Genomic DNA, 18,002 nt, shown 5'->3' with positions numbered 1-18,002 from the left:
GAATCATAGACTTAGATCTGGAAGATGCCTTAGAGGTCATTGGGTCCAAATCTTTCATTTTATACAGATGAGGAAGCTGAGGACCAAGGAGTTTAGATGACCGGCCCAAGTTAACATAGGCAGAGCTAGATTTGAACCTGGATCCTCTGTTTCAAGTTAATAGTGGAGGAGGAATTTACATTTCACTATCACAACACATTGTGAGATTTAGGGCTGGACAGGACCTTCAAGATCTTCTAGTCCAACCCTTTATTTTTACAGAGAAGGAAACTGAGGCCCAGAAAACAAAGCCTTTACTCACATATCGAGTGGCTGGTCCTCCCTCTGCTCCTCTGTCCCAATTATTTTGTGCTTATTTATCTGTGTATGTAGGGTAGCTAGGTGGTGCAATAGATAAAATGCTGGGCCTGGAGTCAGGAAGACTCATCGTCCTGAGTTCAAATCTGGCCTCAGACACTTCCTAGCTTTGTGACCCTAGACAAGTCACTTAACCTTGTTTGTCTCAGTGTCCTCATCTGTCAAGTGGGCTGGAGAAGGAAATGGCAAACCACCCTAGTATCTTTGCCACGAAAACCCCAAATGGGTTCACGAAGAGTCAGACATGACTGAGAACAACTCAACAACAGAAGTCTGTGTATGTGATGTCTCTACCAACAGTCATAAGCTCCTTGAAAGCTTTCCCAACCAGATCTTTGTCAATTGTCATGCACCATTCAATTCAACGAACGATGGTGTAATTATTGACTGTTCCTGTGCTTTCCTTAGATCTGGAAATTGAGCTGTCCTAATGCAGATCAGCACCTGCTCTGCATCTTGGCCTTAGAGACTTATCCGGAGCCCTGGAGAGGTTCCCACAGCCAGTATGTATCAAAGGCAGAATCTGAATCCAGATCTTCCTGACTTCGAGGCTGGCCCTCTCTCTGCTTCTTCCACATATACTTCTTAACAAGTACCTATTAAATCCCAACTATTTATCTGGGTGCTGGGGATAAACCTCAAATAATCCCTGCCCTTAAGGAGCTTACATTCTATAGAGGGAGACAACATGCACAAAGATGTATTACTGCGGAATAAGGACAGATAATTTCAGAGTCAGGGAGGGGAGGCCTGAAGGTGTGGGCACACTAGCATTCGGGCAGCACCACAGGGGACCCTTTCTCTGTGTGGGAGGATCTGGGGAGGTGGGAGTTTCTCCTGATGACGTCAGACCAGGCCTCTCTGGATCTCAGTTTTCTCACCTATAGAATTAGGAGGCTGGCCTAGATTTCTGAGGCCCCTTCTGGCTCTAAAATGCAATGCTCCATCGAGCAGACACAATGGCAGGACTTCTTGGAGTCGGGGGTGGCTTTATAGCTCCTGCTTACAACCTCAGGCGAGGACTAGTGGAGGTCACATCAACTGTGCCAAGAGAACTCCCGTGTCTCGACATATAATTGAATCCCATGTAGAACATCGTGGAAAGAGCTGTTATACAACGTTTCAGACCTGCAAACATCCCGCCTGAGAAGCCTTTCCCAGTGCTTCTTAATGCCAGCAACTCCCGCCACTGGTTGTTTCCAGCTGACCCCGTATTGATCTTGTTTGTGTATAACTGTTTGCATGTGGTTTCCCTCGTTAGACTGTGAGCTCCTTGAGGGCAGGGACTATCTTTTGCCTTTCTTTGTATCCCCAGCACTAAGCACAACTCATAGACAGTAAGTACTTAATAAATGCTTATTGACTGACTAAAATTCTTTAAAGTTCCTAATTACTAAATTATTCAGTGATCAGATGGGTCCAGGATCGAATTAACATGAGCGTTTTCCCTAATGATGTTATTAATGCAGGTGTTTCTGCTAGTACATGTTTAACAACTGACTCTTAGGGGGGAAATGTACCCATGACATACTTTTAAGTTTGATCTTCGTTATTCACATTTTCTCCATTACTTTCTTAAATCTAGACAATCAACAAAACAATGAGTCAAAGGGTTTGCTGCTTTCTAAGGCGTAAATGCTCACACTAAAATTTTAACAATTGTCTAAAGGGGGAGCCTTGTCTAGGGCACCACCGCATTCATGCCTGCCTATCCAGTGTGACGTTTGTTCAGATCCTTCAGGCCACCACAGGGGCTCTGCCCAGCCTGCTAGGGTCATTCTTTGCTTTCTCTTATTGTTGAGAGGACACCAGGGGAACCTGTGGGCTGCCCACCTGTTGTCTTTTGATCTCACTCCATGAACAGACCATTTTTTTTTTCATATATACAGTTCACTAACACCAAACTAAATAGCAGAGAGGCAGCACAGTGTATTGGGTAGACAGGTGGCCTTACAGACAAGAAGACTTGAATTCAAGTCCTTCTTATGACTGCGTGACCTTGAACAAGTCACTTGACTAATCATTGCTCTAGGACAGAAGTATCAAAACACACCACAAGGGGCCAGCAACATTGCTAGGTGGACTGAATCAGATAAAATGTAATTAGGAAATGCTTAACAAAATAAAAATGTAACAGGACACAGATAATGTTAATGTGTGGTTTTCTAAGTGGATATGGAGCCCACAGGGATCCTTCTGTACAGGTTGAGTGGCCCCTACTTTTCTATTTAAATTTGATACCACTGGTTTAGGGAGTTACTTGGAGGAGTGAGATCAAACTCAGATAGAAATGGGGACCATTAACTTGTACAGAGGGATCCCCATAGGCTCCATATTGACTAAGAAAACCACATATTAACATTATCTATGTCTTCTTGTAGTTTTATTTTATTAAGTATCTCCCAATTACATTTTGATCTGGTACCTTAATCAGCCCCTTGTTTTACATCTCCACTCTAAACTAGAAATTGTAGAGAAGGTCTGACCTGCATTGATAGAGTTCCTTATGTCAGTGAAATCATAGCTCTAGTTTCTATCATGAACTAAATGATAATTTTAAAATGCTGCCATTAATCTGTCAAAAAGACCCAATTTTTCACCTTTCCAAAATTAAACCAGGATAGAAAATCTAGCAGATTATGAATTCTCTTTGTGAAATCCTTAAATAGCCCAAATAATTTAGGTAGTTGTGAACTTTTAGATGAAGAATAGATGTGATCACTTTCCCACGTCCTGGGCACGTCATTTACAACCTTCACTTACCTGTGAAATAGCAGATCAGAAAATCGTAGATAGGGTCGTGAATTTAAAGCTGGATAGGATATTAGAAGTTTTTCTTATCCCACCCTCTCATTATTTGGATGAAGATACTTGAGGTCAGAGAAGGAAAATGAGTTGACCAACGTCACCCAAGGTTACCCAGCTTCTTTGATGGCAAACCGAAGGCTCTTTGTACTAGACCCATCTACCTCTCAGATGGCTAGAGAGAGGAACTTAAGAAAGCAAGCCCCTATTCTTTAGGAAGCAGATTTCCTGGGAGTGATTGAGCTCATAAGAATAGCTGAACAGGTATTGTGCTTATTAGTATCATGAAACTGATGCTGGGAATCCTTTGAAGGACCAATTTCACGGTTCTTGTTCCATCTCTCAAAAATCTCACCAATTTCTCTAAAAGGTCTGTCCCTTTGCACTCTATTAAATTAGGAAAGCAGCAGTTACCAATATGTTCTTAGTGCAGCTCTTCCTAGTGGATGTTCTTAGGGTCCTCCTGGCAAAAGAAACACCCAACTAAATGAACAACAGTCATACCTCTGTTTGGTTCTTTGTGGTTTGGGAACTTGGGAATTGTTCTTAAAGGACAGGTAACTTACCTGAAGAAGAATTCCTTGTCTGCTCCAATGTTTGAAGTCTTTTCTTCTTCAGAAGAGGAATCACTGAAAATTCTTACTGAAATGAGGAAAAAAATGATACAAAATTACTTGTGAAAATAAAGATACAATATCATTCAGCATAAAAAAGCTTCCAGCTTTCTCTGCTGCCCACAGATAAGGAATTGTGTAGCAGATAGAATGACAGAGGTAGAGGCAGGCAGAGCTGGGGAAACCTCTGAATCTTGCCTCTGCCACCTATAAGCTATTAGATCACTTAATCTTCTGAAGCCTCAGTTTTCTCATCTGTAAAATGGGGATGATTAATAGCTGTACCTCACAAGTGTCATGAGGCTCAAATGAGATCATACTATACATATGAGGTGTCCCAAAAGTCTTACTGCAGTTTTAAGCTATTAATGCCTTCTGTATATAATTTTTTTTTTTTGCCAACTTTCAACTCCTCTATAGATGGTGAACAGAGGCACTATGAACGAGGGAGTGGAGAGCCAGAGAGAATGCCCCAGGAAGAGCAGATTCCCTGGGAATGAATGAGCTGATGAGAAGAGCAGAACAGGAATCGGGCTGAAGATTGAGCTCCAGATCTCTCATTTGGGCATGTCACTAAAACTTCTGGGACTTCAGTTTCCTTATTTGGAAAAGAGGAGGGTTGGACTAGCTGACCTCAGAGGTCACATTCAGCTCTAAATCTCAGACTGTTTGAAGATAAACAAAATCCTGTCTCCGACTCTAACTCCCAGAAGTCACTTAACTGCCCTCTGGGCTTAAAAAAAACAGCAACAACAATAAAACCCCCCAACTAATTGGGGTTCTTTATCTATAAAACAAGAGGGTTGAACTGGATTTTTTTTTAAAGGCTCTTTCCTGCTCCAAATGCTATGAATGTCATCACATCCCGCTATAATTCTTCCATAGTTGCTCTAAGGTTCAAACCTTTCCCCCCCGTTTCTGTGGCCATGACCCCAGTCAAGACCTCAGTACATCATCTCTGCGTTACCAACCACTAAAGTATCTTAAGTTGGTATCCCTATTCCTTCTGGGGCAGCTAGGTGGCACAGTGCATAGAGTGCCAAGCTTGAAGTCAGGAAGACTCATCTTTGTGAGTTCAAATCTGGCCTCAGACACTTACTAGCTGGGTGACCCTGGGCAGGTCACTTCACCCTGTTTGCCTCAGTGTCCTCATCTGTAAAATGAGCTGGAAAAGGAAATGGCAAACCACTCCAGGATCTTTGCTAACAAAACCCCATGGACAGTATAGGTGTGATTTGGTCCATGAGGTCATGAAGAGTGAGATACGACTGAACAACACGGATACGATAAGGTTCAATATATAGATAGAACTGAGGATTTCATGTTGTTTTCTAAGACTTCCACTACCAGTTACCTCACATTTTCTTAGCCTCTACATGCTCCCTTTAGCAGAGACAACAATAACTCCCAGAATTATTTCCTTGTGCTCTACCTCCATAACAGTTTGGGCGCCATCATTGTATGCAGAAGTAGAGATTGCATTCTTTTCCCCTAAATGCATTCCATCACAGTTGCCTATGTTGAAACTCATCTACCATTTTTTTAGCTCATTTATAAAACTACTCAGTGTTATTTGCAAACATGGAGACTATCCGAACCAGAATATGGCCCTAGGGCCACAAAACAAAGATGAAATTGTTTCTGGCCTCAGGGAGTTTATATTCTTCAGGTCCAATTACCCAGAGCTTCATTTTTATCTTCAGGTCTTTTACTTATCTGTGATATTCTTCCTTAACCCAAAGGTGACTGACTGTTTACAAAATAGGCTTTAATAGAGAATCCAGTAAAAACTTTTTGAAAGCCTATATAAATTCAAATCACTTGTCTCTCCTTGTTCACGCGCTTAATTAGCCTCTTTGAAAATCTTTCACAGATTAGTCAGGCATGATTTTCCCTTACAGGATCGAGGTTGCCTTTTTGCTAATAGGTTATGCTTTCTTAAGTGTGCTGTGATGCAAACTTTCATGATAGATTTCCCCAGCTTCTCTGATTTGAACCTTCATTAAAGTCCAATGATGCCTGATCATGACTTGGGAGCCATAACAAGCATTCAAAAGCTTTGCCAGGACAATGAGAGCACTGTTGATATGATCAGGCCTGTGCTTTAGGAAGATCAATTTGACTACCAGTGGAGTGGGGAGAAACTTGAGGCAGAGAGACCCACCCACAGGCTTTTGCAGTGGTCCAGGCTTGAGGTGATAAAGGGCTGCACCAGGGTGGTGGCTGTGTCAGAGGAGAGAAGGGAGTATATATAAGAGATGATAAGAAGGTAGAAGAAGGAGGACTTGGCCATTGACTGACTATGGGGAGTGAAGGAGAAAGTGAAGAATTGAGGATGACCCCTAGGTTGAGAGTCCAGGTGACTAAGAGGGTGATGGTACCCTAGACAGCAATACGGAAGTTAGGAAAAGAGGAGGCTTGGGTGGGGCAGTGGTCGTAATAATAACTCCAGTTTTATACATGTTGGGCTTAACATGTCTATAAGACATCCTGTTTGAGATGTCTGAAAGTCAGTCAGAGATGAGAGACTGGGGGAGAGAGTGAAAGCTGGATATCTGGATCTGGGAATCAATTGAATAGAGATGGTAGTTGGATCTATGGGAGATGGGGAGATCACCAAATGAAATAGTGTAGAGGGACAGAACCTTGGGGGACACCCATGGTTAACTGAGGAATGGTCAGACAAGTAAGGGGAGAACCAGCAGAGAGCCATCATTAATGAAGATTGTCAACTTCTCTGAAACTTCAAGTCCTAGAGAGTTGCCTGGGGGGTACTGAGGTAAGGTGACTTGCCCAGGGCCATATAGTCAGGATTTTCAAAGGCAGTACTGGAACCCGGGTCTTCTGATTTCAAGATGAGCTATCTATATATTATGTCACTAGGGCAGCTAGGTGGCATAGTGGATAGAGTGCTGGGACTGGAGTTAAGACTACCTGAGTTCAAACCTGGCCTCAGATACTTATTAGCTGTGTGACCCTGGGCAAGTCTCTTACCCCTGTTTGCCTCAGTTTTCTCATCTGTAAAATGAGCTGGAGAAGGAAATGACAAACCACTCCAGTATCTTTGCCAAGAAAACCCAGAAAGGGTTGGACATGACTGAAATGTTCTATGAAGTTTGGATTCAGTCAAAGGGCTGCACTTGAGGACCTAGAGGACCATATGCAGCCTCGGCGCCAAAGGTTCCCCACCCCTGGGTTTTTGATAGCGTTAATTTCCAAGCTGCAGTGTCCACCCTGGATGACTGCAGGAGCATCGGCCAGGTATGGCTAATACTGACTGGCTACAAGATCTTTTAGCATCTTATGGTCTTTGCTAGAGAGCTATCAGGGAACTTAGAAGCCATCTACCCCAAGCCTCTCCTTTTATAGATCAGGAACTGAGGCATAGAGAGATTCCACGGCTAGCCCAAAGTCATTCACACAGTAAGTGTGTGAGATAGCGTTTGAACCCAGATCTTCTTGATTCCAAGTCCAGTGCCCTATTAACTGCACTTAGTGACCAGTCCTGATCTCCACCCTCCTATATGACAACTGAGTTGGAATTTCCTAATTGTGTATCCAGATGCCAAACCCTCACCTCCCTGTCCTGAGTCAGGCACAGGCTCTGGGGAGCCCACGATGGAGGGAGAGGAGATGGAGCCAGGCACTGGACTCACCTGGGATTCTAAAAGGCTGCCACCACTAGCACCACTAGCACATTACCATTTCTTTCCAAGTCATTGAGGGAATGGAATAATCTTTGGTAGGACTGGTTAATCATGAGAAGCTTACCAAATAATATTGCCAGATACAGCATCATCACAAACAATATCATCAAATAATTGGCTCTAAACAGTAACCATCTCCCAGTCTCCAATTCTCAATCCCCCAAATACATCTTATAAATAAAATTGTGTCTTTGTTCTAAACAGATTTAAATGAACAGAAGATAGCATTTTGGTTGTGAGTAGGAATAAATCGGACTTCCTCGAAGGCATGTACTCTGAATGTCTCAAATTTCTTAAATGTTCTCAAATGTCTTAAAATTTCAGGAAACTTTTAAATATCATTTTTTTAAACAGTAAAAACTTGTTTGGAAAGGTATTCTCTCTTCTCCTATGCTATAAGCTTTCTATTTCTCTCTTAAAAAACCAACAATAACAACAGAATAATTCTACTAGTCATGGATTTGAAATTTAGAAAGAGAGAGAGAGAGAGAGATTTAATCAGACGATTCATTTGTCAGCCAAATATATCTGAATATAATCTTAGGCAGTTCTTAGCCTATTCCCACTACATTTAAACTCATCATCATTATCCCTCTTCCCCCCCAAAATAGAAAATGCTCAGAAATAAGAACCTGCCGTCTTTAGAGAAGGAGTTGGAATCCACCGGTCTCCCTGTTACTCTTCTCTTCGGGTAACAGCAGTAGAGATAGAGAGGCACTTGCTTAAATAGCAGATTTAAGCTCAGCAGAGGCTGTCATTCATGGTTGAGATGTTGCGTGATTCCCGCAGGGAGACGACTACACAGTTGGCCATTTACAGAGCACAAGAGGGCAGTGTCTCAAAAGCTAACAGTGGCCCAGACCCCAGAGCCAATTCGTTTTTCACTGAATTCACTGAACTCCTTGAACACATTCCACTGAGAAGCCTTATGCAAATGTTAGCAACATTATATATAGCATCCCGAGAAGTAACATGCTCCAGCTAATTTTGCCAAGGTCTCCACCTAAGATTAACCCACCCCTCCAAATGAACCAGTTACTCATATGGAACTCCAAATAATACCTGACATGGGAACAGAGCTTTCCACTTTTCCAAAGTACTTTTATATTCATGACCTCATTTTATCCTCATAATAATAGCTGGTTTGCCAATTAACCCCTCTGTGCCTCAGTTTCCTTAGTGTAAAATAAAAGTTGTCATCCAATGACCTATTTAGGAGAGATTATTATTCTAGTAAATATATATTCACTTTGAGAATTCGGGCTTTTGAGGAATAATATCTGCCATACATAGACGTCTGGAATGGGATCTTCATTTCACAGATGAGGAAACTGAAGCACAGAGAGGTTAGGTGACCTCCTCAGAATCACACAGCTAGCTCCTTATTCCTCCCCGAGGGTCCTTACATCATATCATGCTGTCTGTCCAAGGGAGGGGTGGGGATATCTGCTCATTCAAGTCAGTTCTAGAAAGTTCAGTTAAATTCAGCTGCTATTTATTGGGCACTCCCAGTGCTAGGCCCTACTAACAATACAAAAGGAGCATATGATACTATTCCCTCATTTTCCTCGGGCTGGAAATGAAGACTACTTAGAAGATTTGAGTTCTAGTCCTGGCTTTGCGATGTACTCATTTGGTCAAGCCACTAAATCTCTCTGAGCCTTGGTCTCCTTATCTGTGAAATGGGGATGATAATACTAACTACTTTACAGGGCTTCTGTGAGGAAAATAAGTTGCAAACTTTAAAGTTCTATATAAAATATTATGGTTCTGTGAAGTGTTGAAATAGAAATAATATTATTTCTCTCCCTATCCCTCCTCCTTTCCCCTCCCTCTCTCTCTTTCTTTCTCTCCTCCTCCTTCTCTGTCCCCTCCTTCCTCTCTCTCTGTCTCTCTCTCTCTGTCTCTCTCTCTCTCTCTCTCTCTCTCTCTCTCTCTCTCTCTCTCTCTCTTTCTCTCTCTCTCGCCCCACTATGTATTGCCTTTACCTACATATCCTCTTCTACCTGGCATTAGACTTATTTATCCTCATGTCTAGGCACCTCTACCAGCCTGAGAGTTCCTGGAGGTCAGAGACCCCCTGCCTCCCCTCCCGCACAACTCAGTTACCTTTTTTCTCCCCTTATTTTCTAGCAGAGTGTATTGTGAATAGTAGGTACTTAACATTTACTAGCTGTGTGACTCTGGGCAAGTCACTTAACCATGTTTGCCTCAGTTTCCTCACTTGTAAAATGAACCGGAGAAGGAAATGACAAGCCACTCCCATATCTTTGCCAAGAAACCCGAAATGGGGCCAAGAAGAATAGGACACGACTGAAAAACCACTGAACAATAACAAGGTACTTAATAGAAGTTTGTTGAATTGTTTTGTTGAATGGTGAGATGAACCATGCCCAGGAAACAGTTCATGACAAATGGTGAAGTATGTGGGGCAGAAAGTGCTCAAATTCCTAAGCTGGAAGTCAGAAGACCTGGTTCTAGTTTCAGCCTTGTCACTAGCTAACTGTGTGACCTTGGGGAAGTCACTGGGCCTCTCTGGGCCTCAGTTTCCCCGTATGTAAAATGAGGAGGTTGGAGATTTTGCTGAGCTCTAAAAATCCCATCCTGTCCTATCATTTTATTCTATTCTGTTTCCCAATGGCCTGCATACCTTTGGACTTCTCCATCATGTTCCTCACTTGTCCCTCCCCCTCCCTTTCTCAGCTTCCTTTTGTCTTGCCCCCATTAGATTGTAAGCTCTTTGAGGGCAGGGATTGGCTTTCTTTTTTATATTTGTGATATATATGTGATATTCTATGCTCTATAGTGCTGGACACACAGCAGGTGCTTAACAAATGTTTATGGACTATTCTATTCTATTCTATGGATCAGCATCTGGCTGGAAGCATCTGTACCCATGACTCTTCCAGGTAGAGTCCTGGCTGCTCCCAAGGCCCAGTTTCTGAAGTTTGAGGCCTACCCAAAATCTGAAGGTAAGTGTGTTGAGTTAGTGATTCTCACCTCATTATGCAAACTTAGGCCATCTCAGCATAACTAGAAGATGACATTCTGGCTCAGAGGGGGGCAAATGGCATAAAAGTTAACTACTAACATTAGCGGTCCTCATTAGCAACAACAATGATTTAAAGGCCTCTTGCATTTTCACTTATTAGTTTGCCTTTGAGGCCTACTGGGATTCTGGCAAAAACAGTACGGTAATGATGGTGCCAGTCTGTCCCTTCCTGTGAGCAGGCGACTCCCTGATTGGGCTGAGCGTCTCGGGCTTGTTTTTTTTTTTAAATTTAAATCCTTTGAGGAATGAGTATTTTCATCTCCCCCAACACCCTCTCTGCTACAGACTATGGAAGAGGCAAGGCAGACAACCAGGATAATTTGCATCCACTTCTATGCAAGGGTTTAGACAGCAAGACCAGACTCAATAAGATAATATAGTCAACCTGATGCAGAAATGATGAGCAATAGAATCTGAGAGAGAGATAGAGACCATGGAGAGAAAGAAAGGTGAGAGAAAAGAGGCAAGGAGTGGCTGGAGAGAGGAGGGATAGGTTGTTGTGTTCTGGGAGAGAGACCAAGTGAGCATGAGCTAGTGAGGAGTGAGGAGAAAGAAGAAGGAAAGACAGGGTGGGGGAAGAGAGAGAGGAGAGGAGAGAACAGAGAAGGAGAGAGAGTGGGGGAAAAGAGAGAGAGGGAGAGAGAGAGAGAGAGAGAGAGAGAAGGGGGAGACAGAGAGAGAGAGAGAGAGAGAGAGAGAGAGAGAAGAGAGAGAGAGAGAGAGAGGGAGGGAGAGAGAGGGAGAGAGAGAGAGGGAGAGAGAGAGGAAGAGGTGGAGGAGGAGGACGGAATGGGAATAAAGGCATAAGGCAACATGCCTCGGTTGAGCCCTCCTTCGGACCCTGGCTGGGGTTGCCGTTTGGAAGGCAGGTCATTGGAGTTGAAAACCCAAGCTGAAAAAGCGGTGAACTGTCTGCTGTGGCGGAAATAATGAAAGCCCTTTTCAGGCACTTGAACAGATATTTCTGTGGCCTCTTTGAGCTCAGCCAACAGCTAGCCCTGGACGAACCTGGGAGAGTAAATGCCTGTAAAGCCGACTGGAGAGGTGGGAGTGGCTGGCCTCAGAACGAATGGATGTTTCTGTTGGCCTGGGCCGCTCTGGGCTGGGGACACTTGTGGGTGGTACCTTCAGAACACACTTCCTGAATGTGTCTACGAATGCCAAGTTTTTGAGGGCATTTTAAATATATTTCATCTCTTCCCAGATGCTCATTTTTAACCAGTGTCTGAGAGCTTGAACATAGGAGACACCTCCTTTGAATGGTTCCCTTAGCATCTCGGAGTAGAATGAGGCTTAGTTTACCCACATAACTCTCTCAAGAGACATGAGTGAGGTCCTACTGTTAGTTTGAAGCCTGGGAGTCAGGGCATAAATCTATCAATTGTGAACTGGGTCTAATGCCATCTTTTTCCAGATGGGGAAACTGAGGCACAGAGCGACATGAGGCAGCAGAAATGATCGGGAGAAGAGAAATAAATGGCCCATGTTCATCTTCGGAACCAACTGTAGGGTCCTGGAAGGGCCATGGACTCTGGAGTTAGACCCGAGTTCAGATCCTAACCCTATGCTGCTCATGACCAGGATCACTTCAGGCAGAGTTGGGAGCCGGTCCCAGATCTCCTTACTCCTAGCTGCTTTCTGTCACACCAAATTGATTGGAAAGAGTCACTCACAATTACCTCACACTGAACTGATTTTTAGTGGTCAGAGCCTTAAGTCATACACTAAAACACAACTGTTCCTTCTGAGTCTTTTCCTGGTTAGATGCCCTGCACCTTGAATTTTGGGGGTCTCTGCTCCACTGGCAGATGGATAGGGACTCAAGGAAGCAGAAGTGGTGGAGGTAGCACTGTTAGTTTGTAGCACTGGCCCTGGAGTCAGGAGGTCCTGAGTTCAAATCCAGCCTCAGACACTTGATACTAGCTATGTGACCCTGGGCAAATCACTTAACCCCAATTGCCCTCCCCTCCCCAAATTGTTGGAAAGGGTTACCACAACAGCAACAATAATAAATAACAAAGAAGATGATGGTATTCATGAATTACATTTCTGAACTGATTTAAGGTTTCCAATGGTGCTTTCTTTACCAGTATCTTGGGAGGTATACAGCCCAAGTGATATTGCCTCCAATTTATAGATGAGGAAACTGAATCTCAGAGAGAAGTGAGTTTCCTAAGGTAGTCAGTACAAGTATTATTATTTTCATTTTCAGGTAATTAGCTGGTGATAAACTTTTCTTTACATCATCGCCTCTCCAGGTCCCCCCCCCCCCAATAGATATTCTAAATGAAAATGAGGAAACTTAGTTTTAGACAGGGAAATTGAATGGCTCAGGGTCATGCAGTGAGTTAATGAAAAAATCAAGACCAGAACTCAGAAGTGACCCTACCTCTTTCAATACCAGCCCGGGAGGGGGAACTCTCATGAGGCCTTCGATGTTCATTTTGAATAGGTTTCACCTAGATATGAATATGTGGGCATAGACACACGTGCAGTGTGGCCTAGGCCTCAGCACCTTCAGGGATGGCCCTGATAGAATATCCTAGGGTCTATTATACCATAGAATGTTAGAACTGGGAGAGACCAAATAGATGATCTAGGACAAACCCTTTCAGTATCAGAAGAGGAAACTGAAGCCCGCAGACACACTTGCCTAAAGTGATCCTGGTCATAAGCAGGATAGGGTTAGGATCTGAACTTGGGTCTAACTCCAGAGTCCGTGGCCCTTCCAGGACCCTACAGTTGGCTCCAAAGATGAACATGGGCCATTTATTTCTCTTCTCCCAATCATTGCTTAAGGCTTTAGGCCAATGCAACAATGATGACTTCTGTTTGATCTGCCCCCTGAATTCCTCCCATCCCACGTCCTCCTCCCCAGGGCCACATCTCCAAGAACTTGCCCTCTGAGCAGGTTGGGGTGTTCCCTACCTCAGATTGCACTCCACTGCCAATTAGGTCAATGACTTGCAAGCAGCTGGTTGTCGGAGAGGAACCCACCAATTCATTTGAATTTTGGGATTTGCATATTTGTGCTCCAGCTAAGGAAATGCCAATCTAGTCTGCCAAGAAAGAAGCTGGGTAACAGATAGCGATCCACTTAGGAAAGATGGCTAGTCCAAATACCATAGTGATGTCCACAAATGGCTGTAGGTATAGAGGGAGACATCCAGAACTTTGGGTGGACCTTCTACTGAGAATTTGTTGGGAGGCCACTCATCAGAATTGCACAAGAGGAGAATGGGACAATCAGTGGAGGGAGTATACATACTCCAGTATCTTAGCAATGGAAATGACATATCCTTATCCTCTGAAAGGGAAGAAGATGAGCATTTTTGTAGCACCTGATATGCACCAGGCATTCTGCTAGATGTTTTTTATAATTATTGTCTCATTTGAGCCTCATAACAACCCTGGGAGATCGGTTCTATTATTATTCCCCATTTTACAGTTGAGGAAACTGAGGCAAACAGAGATTAAGTGACTTGCCTAGGGTCACACAGCCAGGAAGTGTCTGAACTCTTATCTTCCTGATCCCAGGCCCAGCACTCTTTACACTATGCCATCAGCTGCCTTGAAAGAGCCTGAATATGACAAAAAAGTTACATCCCTATTGTCAGAATGTTAGGCAGAGGGACCAGATCTCTGATCTCATTAGAAAAGGAACTTTAAGGCAAGGAAACTCCCTCAACCAGCAGAGGGAGTTTCTCTGCAATGTAATTAGACTTTCGTAGAGCAGAGGTGTCAAACACGATGACTGCTCCAGCATCCTCCCCCAACCCCCACCGGATTAGAGCATGATGGGAAATCTTTAACAAAATAAATAAGAATAAAATAAAACACAGATGAGATTAACTTTGAAAACCAAGTCACTATGCTGACCTCAGGGGTCTGTATGGATGGTTTACTGGCCGCTGGTTCTATTGGAGTTTGATACCACTAGGATAGATACTGCCAGGTTAAATCACCTATTCAGGGTCATGCAACCAGAACGTGTCAGAAGTAGGATTTGAACCCAGGTCTTGTTGACTTCAAGGCCAGCTTTTTACCTCCTGTGGCAAACTGCCTTTTAGCTAAACCTAAGGGTGTATCTCCAAACATACAAATCGTTATTGCTGTTGTTTTGGTAGGGGAAGGGAAATACCTGGTTACTAAGTGAATTCCTCTTCCCCGCCCCGAAGTGTGTAGATACACTTTAAATATATTCACAAAAATTCTTCATAAATTATTAACTCACAGTTAACTTTATGGTTTACAAATGGCTTTACATAAAAGATCTCTTGACAGCCTTAGGAAGTAGACAATGCAGGGATGATTATCTACAACTGAGGATTCCCAGATAAAGAAACTGAGGCTTGGGGAGATGCAGTCACTTGCCAAGGACTTCACAGTTACTGGGCAGCTAAGTGGATAGAGCATCGGGCCTGGTGTCAGGAAAACTCATCTTTGTGAGTTCAAATCTGGCCTGACACTTACTAGCTGTGTGATCCTGGGCAAGTCACTTTACTCTGTTTGCCTTAGTTTCCTCATCTGTAAAACGAGCTGGAGAAGGAAATGGCAAACCCCTCCAGTATCTCTGCCAAGAAAACCCCAAATGGGGTCATGAAGAATCAGACGTTACTGAACAACAGCACACAGCTATTGAGCTGGAGAGACAGGACTCAAACACAGGTCTCTTGATTCCAAGTTCAGGGCTCTTTTCATTGCCATTCTAACCCTTCTGCACAGGCCTCAGATTGGAGGTATGTCTCTGTCCATAACAATGGCTGTTATTCACATAGCACTTTAAGGCCTGCAGGGTCCCCTCCACATGCTAGTTCATAGAAGCCTCACAACAACACAGGGAGGTTGGTTCTCCAAGTTTTATTTCCTCTCTTTTATAGATGTGAAAACTGAGACACAACTTGGTTAGCCACCAGGTGGTGACTTCTTTGGTCATGCCAACCCATTAAAGTTATGTGATTTGTCAGAGGTAGATTTCCAACCCTGACTCCAAATCCAGCACCCTCTCGTCAACATAACCCTTACCTGAACTCACACTTGAATGTGACTCTCCTCTACAGAATACCTGACAGATGCTCATGTAGCCTTTGCTTGAAGACCCCCAGTGAGGGGGCATTCAGTCTCCTGAGGCAGCCCATCTCCCCTTGGGTATTTCTAAGTGTTAAGATGTTTTATCTTTATGACATCTAAATTGGGCTCTTTGCAGTTTTCCCCAATCGCTCCTTGCTCTCTGGGGCCAAGCAGAATAAATCTAATCCTCCTTGGACATGAAGACAACCCTTGAAGTAAATTCTAAAGAAAGCTATCACATTCTCTCCAACACTTCTTTTCCCTCTCCACGTTAAGTACCTCTACTTCTTTCATCTAATTCTCAGATGGCAAGACACAGAGGCCCTTCCTCCTGTTGGGTTCCTTCTTTCTGGATTCTCTAGGTAGGTCACATCCTTCCTACAGCGTGGTGCCCAGAGATGAGCTTAATGCTACAGATGAGTCTGACCATTGAAGTCTAGTGGGACCCTCACCTTCTCAGCCCTGGACACTATGCCTCTTTTATTGTGTTATAAGATCACATTAGGTTTTTTTTGGCTCTCATGTCCCAGTGTTGATTTGTATTGGACTCAAAGTCTACTGAAGGTCCCCCTCCCTGTCTAGTACTTCTGAAGATGATGATTTGTGGAATCCAAGTATACATTTATTCTCATTATTTTTCCCTTTAGATTCAATCCAATATTTTAGCCTTGCAAGATGTTTTGGGAGCCTTACCCTGTAAACTGACATGCTAGATAATCCTTCAGCTTTGTGTCAGTTTCCAATCTAATGAACATCTATGGTGTATGCAACAATCTGTAAAATTATTTTAAAAATCCATTGCTTCACTGAATCACACCCATAGAAAAGTCCTGTTCCAGTGCCTTATTGTGGTATGAGTTCATTCTCCTGCATTCTCCAAGACTCTACATACAGTGGAGTATAAACTCTGGTAGGGTCTACAGAGCTGGTGAAGGTCTTGTGTTTGCTGTCTGAACACCAGCACAACTAATTACAACAGAGATGACAAGCTGGTTGGACATTAGGTGATGACTTCATGGGTCATGGCATCTCATTAAGGCAAATAGAGTTTTGCTTGCCAAATAATTTCGATGGTAAATATCACCATGTCTAAAGCATCCAGGATGGTATCTGGGGAGTGTAAACCATAGAATCAGGCTTCATTTTCCAACTGGTGAGCTGATCAGGATGATTTTTTTAAAAATGAATTATTGGGAGGGATACTTTTTCTGTTATAAAAACTACATTAAGGTAGTTTTAATACACGTGAAAGCTAAAAATATAATGAAGTAGGTAATCATAAATTCTAATTACGTATTCCTGGGACTTTTTTTTTTTTAGAAAAATGTTATAAATAGAAATAGGTCACAGTAGGCCCCCTAATATCTCTAGCTAATTTTCTTATTATTTGGTACTGGGGTTAGTCCTTAGCTGCTAAAGAAGAGTTGGTTATGACATAAATATCCAGCAATTATCCCTCCTTAATACTCATTATAATACATTTCAGGGCTAAAGGGCAAACATTCAAGAAAAATATTTGCTGATGTTGTTTTTAAAAAGGTCACATCAATGACCTGTACATTTGGATTTCTCAGAAACTATTGCATTCGATGGTGAGCCAGATTTTTAACAACAGTGCCCTCTTTTGTGCGTGCATTAAAGATATCTTTTTCTCTTGGAGCAATACATGCTATGATGCTGGAAAAGTGCTTCTCTGGGCCTCAGTTTCCCTCTCTGTTAAATGAGCAGATTGGACTAGATACTCTACAATCCCTCCCAACTCTCTGACATGCTGAGATAGTGTGAGGTCAGCTGGGAAATTCAAAACAAACAAACCAGAAAAGATGATCTGTCCTGTATAAAACTGTGAGTGAATAGAAAATAGAAGGTAAAGCCTCAGCTAGTTGCCTAATGCAACACTGAAAGTGTCTCAGAGTTGCCTTCCTTGCAGCAGCGGTCTGTTTAATTTTTGTTTTGAAAGAAACTCACATTTAATTAAAGAAAAACTGTTAAATGTCCATGCTTATTTTGTTAGCATAATTGTTATAATTATATAAGCTTCCAGAAAACATAAACATAATTTTATGTGAATAAAACAATTCAGATGTCGGCTGTTTCCTTGACATGGTACGTTATAAAAACAAAACAAAACAAAACAAAACAAAAACCCTCAGCATGAAACAAAACAAAATAGCCTAATTAATTTTAGATTTTTTTTTTCCTCCCCAAAGTCACTCATGAGTTTGTCAATAACCACCTGATAGGTGCCAGGCACTGTGCTAAGTCCTGGGGGTACAAAGAAAGGTAAAAGCCAGTCCCTGCCCTCAAGGTATCTACTTCAATTAGCTTTGGTGAAGACAAAAAAGTGAAATCATCCAAGTCCCCCAAAGTGGCCAGGAAATGATTCTGGGAAGAGTC

At 42.9% G+C, this 18,002-nt stretch overlaps 1 protein-coding gene across 1 annotated transcript in view; it reads right to left on the bottom strand.

Moving 5' to 3' along the window:
• Positions 1–18,002, bottom strand: part of SMPD3 (sphingomyelin phosphodiesterase 3) — a 266,077-nt gene that overhangs the window by 157,009 nt on the left and 91,066 nt on the right. The window contains exon 2 of the mRNA XM_020989278.2: positions 3,729–3,804. The gene's annotated coding sequence lies outside the window, so the exon portion shown is untranslated. The remainder of the gene's footprint in view (positions 1–3,728; positions 3,805–18,002) is intronic.

The sequence above is a fragment of the Phascolarctos cinereus genome, unplaced genomic scaffold, assembly GCF_003287225.1.
Source record: "Phascolarctos cinereus isolate Bilbo 61053 unplaced genomic scaffold, phaCin_HiC Scaffold_2;HRSCAF=192, whole genome shotgun sequence".
In the NCBI taxonomy this organism is placed as follows: Eukaryota; Metazoa; Chordata; class Mammalia; order Diprotodontia; family Phascolarctidae; genus Phascolarctos; species Phascolarctos cinereus.
Note: the sequence above shows the minus strand (reverse complement) of the source record. Positions and strands in the feature narration are given on the sequence as shown.